General features: G+C 59.1%; 1 long non-coding RNA gene across 1 annotated transcript; it reads left to right on the forward strand.

The window, feature by feature from the left end:
• The first annotated feature begins 739 nt into the window (after positions 1-739).
• On the forward strand, positions 740-2,927 carry LOC142823186 (uncharacterized). The gene is made up of 3 exons (XR_012898482.1): positions 740-833; positions 1,451-1,601; positions 2,527-2,927. It is a non-coding gene; the product is annotated as an uncharacterized LOC142823186 (long non-coding RNA).
• Positions 2,928-6,314: the final 3,387 nt, after the last annotated feature.

Raw genomic sequence — 6,314 nt, forward strand, 5'->3', positions numbered from 1 at the left:
TGTTTGAATTAATAAAAAATGAACATGAACCGAAAGGGGTTTCAGGACAAGCATCAGCCAGCAACTCAGGAGCCTCCTGCAACTGCAAATGTGAAACATGGATATAACATGGAAGAGTTAGTTGAATAAAATATCAGCCCTATTGTGTTTTTGTGTATGATTTAGTCCTTCCCATCCCTAATATACTGCTTCAAGGTCTGCAGCTTAACACTGGTGATCATGTGCTATTTCCTAAATTAACAGAAGTCAGGTTATCTACCAGAATGACACACAAGGTACTCTCTTAGCTGGTGTAAAATGCTACTCCCAGCTATAAATTACTATGTTTCACTGAGGAGATTTGCAGTAGTGTTTGAGGAAATTAGAGAAGTAATACCAGTGGGAAACTTGATTTAAATCAATGCACCCAGCCTGACAAGCACCAGAATCCGACAGCGGGGATCTGCGTGGGCCAGAATTCACATTTACTGCAAGCTGGAGGGAACCACTTTGCCATTTGGTCTCTTCCAACTTCTCCTGCCCACAACTTTTTGGCCACATCTTCACGAAACCATCAAGATGCGATTTCAGTCGCCTTTGCAATCGGCCTTTCAGTGACTTCTGGGGCCGGATGCTTTCTCCCATGTGCTTCGTGCCACATCGAAGGGCCGGGTATTGAATTTCCCAAGGGCTGTCTTGTGGGAATGGCTGAATCTTTAGCAATTTTCAGGGATGATGTTGAAAAGTCCTGAGCTCCGGGGTATTCCTTGTCTGTTTAGGAGAGACCATCCACCATTTCGTCTATCTGTTGGCGGAGACAGTGAGTGCAGATGGCATCTTCCGCCTGTGTGAAGGTAAGGAAACAGCTCTGCGCGTTTGTGCATCTGTGGGCAATATGAGGCCTGAACACAGCTGTCCCAGTGTCTGTCTCTGTCTGAGGACAGTACTTAAGAGGGAAGAATGGTCTTGCTGGTCAATGTAAGAATGGGAGTCAGGAGATTTGAGCCCCCAGGAGCAACTCTGTGCCTCACCTTCCCCACCTGTAAAATGGGGATAAGAACACAAAGGCTCTCAAGGGAGGCCGGCCAGAACTGAAGATGACTAGTCATTAGCAGGAGGAGAAGGATTCTTACCCTCTGTCACAAAAAGTTCCACCTCCTGCTCCCCTCCACTAGAGAGGTTGTAGGCCAGAGACTTTCACCCAGAGTTGGGTTCTCGGCTCCTAGGCCATCCCCTGCGGCCCCCAGGAAACACCTTTCCCTGCCACCTCTGGAGCACTGAAGGCAGCACAAATGCACAAAGGATTCGGTAGAAGTTAGGAGCTGAAGCCCCTTTGTTGCTCTGCACCTAAATGCCAGAGTTACGGTTGCTGTCGTGTTTCCGTGGCAAAGGCCATTGGGAAGCAAAGGTTTCCCAGCCACCTGTGACAGCAGCTCTGTGAGGTTTCCAACGCATTTCCTCTTTCTTTCAGCTTTCCAGGAAGTGCCTTTAAGATCAGACAGGACCACAGCGATCGTCCTGAATGAACATTTTAAATGGCTGCAGAAGCTGGCAAACCTCGTGTGGGGTGCGTTTTGATTAGGGAGCGGCACCGACACAGAAGGACTCTTCATCCTGCCACGGTACGTACACCAGACGGGAGCAGCTCTTTGGAGCAGGGGCTGGGCCGTGGGCTGGGTATTCACAAGGGACATCAGCTTCCGTATCAGAGTCCAGCCCAGAGACACCTGGGAAGACGTTTCGAGGCTCTCGCAAAGCCGGGGTCCTGGGCAGCACAATGGGAGAGGGAAGCCGGTGCTGACCAATGCAGGGTCACACACATGGAAAGCAGAAATGTGAATTATTCCTGTCTGTCTGAGATGAGGGTGGGCGGGGGGGAGGCTTAGTTGTTGGAGCAGTGGCAGTGGGGCCTAGTAGTTGGAGTGGTGGCGGTCGAGCCTAGAGGAGCTAAGAGCAGGAGCCAGAGCCAGAGCCAGGAGTCAAGTGCGGGCCTGAAACTGTCTAGGAGCAGGGCTGGGAGCTTAGCTGGACTGCGAGCCGGGCTGCGCTAGGACTAGGGACGAGGCTGGAGCAGGAGCAGGGCTGGAGCAGGCTGAGGCCTGGGCGGCCTGGCACCACTCTCAGGCAGAGGAGAGGGCCAAGCCATGAAGCGACACTGAGCAGACTGAGTTGCTGGTTCTCCTCGGAGGTGCCGATGCCTCTTCTGAAACTCACCAGCCCAGCTCCTGCCTCCTGCATTGGCTGGAACCTGACTCAGGGCAACTCAGCCCAGCGCGGGGCTTCCTCAGGCTTCAGTTCAGGGAGGAGTCGGCCCATCGGAGCCGGGCGACAGATTCACCCTCCCCTCTGAGGAAACCAGGCCCTGCTGTGGCCGGCTTGACAAGGCCCTAATAGAGCCTGGGGCCTTCCCTGCACGGGGCCAAGCGCACTCCACAGCATTAGCCACGAGAGGAGCGAGGGGGTGGGGGGAACCTGCCCTGCTCCAGAGTCTCCCCCTTGACAATTGTGCTCTTCTCATCTGTGCTCCTGCCCTTTCTCCTCTGACAGACACCGGCTGAGCCCACCACGAGCCCGGCCTGGCCAGAAGACCAAGCAGCTGGGACACCAGGAGGATGCGGAAGAGGCAAAGCTGCACGTGACGGGGAACCAGCCGCGCAGGGGCCAGGAGCCGTTCCGCCCCCAGGCCAGAGGAAGCCGAGCCCCTCCCCAGCCCTGCGGTCTGGTCTCCAACGTTTGTCTGGCCCGTCACCCCAGGACACAGCTCACGAGTCACCATCAGACCCACCCATCTCCGGGCCCTTCCCACCGGCCTCTGCCCTTCTGGGTGGGTTCTTCTCGTCGCCCATCGGCCTTCCCACAAACACTAGAGTGGGACCACGCTCCTGGGGGGACTGGGACTGCGCGCGCTCTGGGGTCCGCGGTGGGGGGAGGGACAGGGGCTGCGCGCACTTTGGGGTCCGCGGTGGGGGGAGGGGCTGGGGCTGCCCAGGGCTCTGGGACTGGGGTGGGGAGCTGAGGCTGTCTGGCTGCTCTGGGGCTTGTGGGAATGCCAGGGAACCAGGCAGCCTGGGGGCTGGGGTGGGAGGGTAGAAATCTGGGGCTGGGCAGCCACCAGTTTGGGGAGGAGAGGGCAGGGCAGGGCCAGCAGCCTGGTGGGCATGGGGGGGGGCGGAGCCTCGGGAAGAAGGGGCGGGGCTGGGTTCTGCTGTCCCATGTGAGCCGTTCGCTCACTGCCCATGGTTCCCACTGCTCTACCAGTCGGGGTAGTGGCCCTGGAGAGAGGGGACTTGCCCAAGCACCAGACGTGCTGTGCTCAGGTGCTCTGACTCCTGTGACCCCTGCAAGAAACCCCCACAGAGCCCTCTGCCCAAAGGGGCGGGTTTCACTCCCCCTTCGGGCCATCTCAGAATAGACACGGGCACCAATCAGAGCAGGCCAGGCCCGGAGACCTAGACCAGAAGCCCTCGAACTCTGGAGCCGAACAACTGGCCGGCTGGCAGCATCGTCCCGGCGATCCCACGGCGACGCAGCGAGGAAGAGGTGGTCTCGCCCCAAGAAGGTGTTTTTCAGGAACTCTGGCCGAGGCCTCCGGGCTGCGCCACCTCCGATTGGTGCCCGAGTCCCTTCTGCGATGAGCGAGGGGGTGAAACCCGAGGCAATTGGCAGAGGCCGTGTGGGGACTTCTTGGAGGGGTCCTGGGACCCTCTTGCGGGTTTTCTCCCCGTGGATCTGCCTCGGGAATGGATTTCACCCATTGGAGACAATTGCAGGCCAGGACGCATGGGGAATTGGGTAACGGGACCCCTCTGAGGACTCCTCTGCCCGCCCCCCACCAGTCACGGTGGCCCCTGCCCTCAGGACCAACGAGGGCGGGGGGGCCGCACCAAATAGGGGAAGTGCCGTGGTGTGAGGATCTTCCCTCGAGAGGGTCCTGTGACCCCTCCAAGGAATCTCCCCTCCATCCTCTCCCAACCAGGGAGGGTCACCCCCCCCCAAGGCCAGCTGAGAAGGGAAACATGCACCAGTCAGAGCAGCTAGTGCCCGAAGGCCTAGGCCAGAAGCCCCCATCTCCGGAGCTGAGCGGCCGGCCGGCACCATCGCCCTGGATGTCCCAGCGCACCACTGCGAGAAGGAGCCCGTCTCGTTCCCAGAACTCAGCGCCTGGCCCGTCGGGCTGCACCTGCTCTGACTGATGCACGTTTCCCTTCTGAGCTGGCCTGAGGGGGGTGACCCTCACTGGTTTGGAGGGGCTGGTGGGGAGATTCCTGGGAGGGGTCACAGGACCCTCTTGTGAGCTGGACCCCGCATCACGGCACTTCCCCCATTTGGTGCAGTCCCCTCCCTCGATGGTCCTAAGGGCAGGGGCCACCATGACAGGTGGAGGGCGGGCAGAGGAGTCCTCAGAGAGGTCCTATGACCCATTTCCAGATGGACACTCTGCCGGGGACATCTGCCCCCATCGGACTGACAACTCGCCAGCCTAACTGGGTAACAGCTGAGAGTTTGTCTAGTCGCTGGGGACAGACCCACAGTCACGGCACGCTCGTGAGTTCATGTTGCTGGCCCATCGGTCCATTGGTGAAACCCAGTCTCGGGGCGGCTCTACAGGGAAATGTTCCTTCTCAGTTTTTATGTCCAGGTGCGGCGGGGGCATAGGGCATGGGCAGTGGGCTGTGGTACATGTTCTGGATGGGGGCAGGCTCAGGGGCGCGGCTGGGGATGGAGCATATGGGGTGCAGGCTGACGATCAGAGAGGATTCCCCCCAGCCCTGGCTCATTGCAGAAGCTCAGGGCAGGTGAGAGTCACCTCTCCATGGCGGCAGCACCTGCCCTGAGAGTTGCTGGTGGGTACCTATTTCCCCCAGCGGGGGCAGATCTAGGCTGCGGGAGGGGGGCAGCAGAGGTGTCTCTCCCTGGCTGTGCCAGCTCTGCACTGGGGCAGCAGGGAGAGGCGCTATTGCCCCAGCCAGGCAGCTCCACTTTGGGGCTGCCGGGGAGAGGTGCTTTTTAGGGATGAATATCCCATTTCATGGGTCAATCCAGCTGTTCTCAGATGTTGTGATAGCGCAGCCCCCCTCTAAGTTGCTCACAACCCCTGTGTAAGTTTGAGAACCGCTGGGTTAACCGATGAAAGGGGCAGCCAGAGGATGCTGCAGCCCGGCCGGGCTGGACCAGCTCTGCCAGCTCCTGAGGCCGGGCTGGAGCATCTTCCCCCTCCCACACAGGCAGGGTTACTCCAGCCCCGCCGGAGCAGCACCTGCCTCTGTCGGGCCCCGCGGGGCTGAGCAGACCCCTGCCCACGGCGGCGGGGGGCTCCTCCAGGCTCCACTGGTTACCCAGAACCAGTGAGCAGCCCCCGCACATCCCGGTTCACTTCTCACCTCCCGAGAGCCTCTGCCCCATGTCGGCAGCCTTGGGGCTGGGAAGGGAAATCTCTGCTCTGCAGCCCTGAGCCCTGCGTGGGGATTCACAGGCAGCACATGGGGCTTGACAGGAGCCGTTTCCAGTCCAGTCTGTTACAATGGGCAGAGTGTGCGTGCACTAGGGATGTGAAAGTGCCAACGTAGAGGCGGTTACCTCCTGAGCCTCGGCTCATCGGTTAACGTGCACGGTAACAGGCAGCTCCCCCCCCCAGCACTGCCTCTGCATTAGAGGCACATGGGGGGCAGGTGGGGGCCGGTGCGTGCAGAGAGCCAGCTTTCAAGCCAGCTCCCCGTACGCACCAGCTCCTGCCGGACCATTTTCCCCCATGCAAGGGTGCCTCTTTCACAGGCAGCAGCTCAGAGCAGGGGGCAGGTAGAAGCTAGTAGACCCGGGGTGCTGGTTTTTAAAGCAAGGCCCCGCATGTACCAGCTGTAGTGGAGCCACCTGCCCTCCACCCTGCGCTGCTGCCTCCAGTCCAGAGGCAGCAGAGGGGAAGGGAAACCATGAGCTGCCTGCCCCCTGCATGTAACCGTGTAACTTAAGTACATGCATGTTCCCGTCCCTAGTGCATACACAGCGTGTGGCTCACAGAGTTTCTCCCTTGAGTGTGTTCGTTAACAAAGCCATTTTGTACTCAGACTGAATGTAAAAACTGTCCCTGTAAATGAGTCATCTGCTCGCCTGTCCAAATAAATCAATAAATCGATCTCTGCGGTCGTCCCTGGGTCGTTCTTGGCGCGTTGAATAGAAATTTGTGATTTTGGTGGAAATTGAGGTTTTGGCAACAACCATGTTCTGTCTCACGTGGACTTAAACATGGGAATGTAGAAACACGGGGGGGTGACAGACCAGGCCGTGTCTGGGCGCAGCTGAGGGCGTCCGCTCAGGGCGAATTGCTCAAATTCAGGGCT

This window comes from Pelodiscus sinensis, chromosome 32, assembly GCF_049634645.1.
Source record: "Pelodiscus sinensis isolate JC-2024 chromosome 32, ASM4963464v1, whole genome shotgun sequence".
NCBI lineage: Eukaryota > Metazoa > Chordata > Testudines > Trionychidae > Pelodiscus > Pelodiscus sinensis.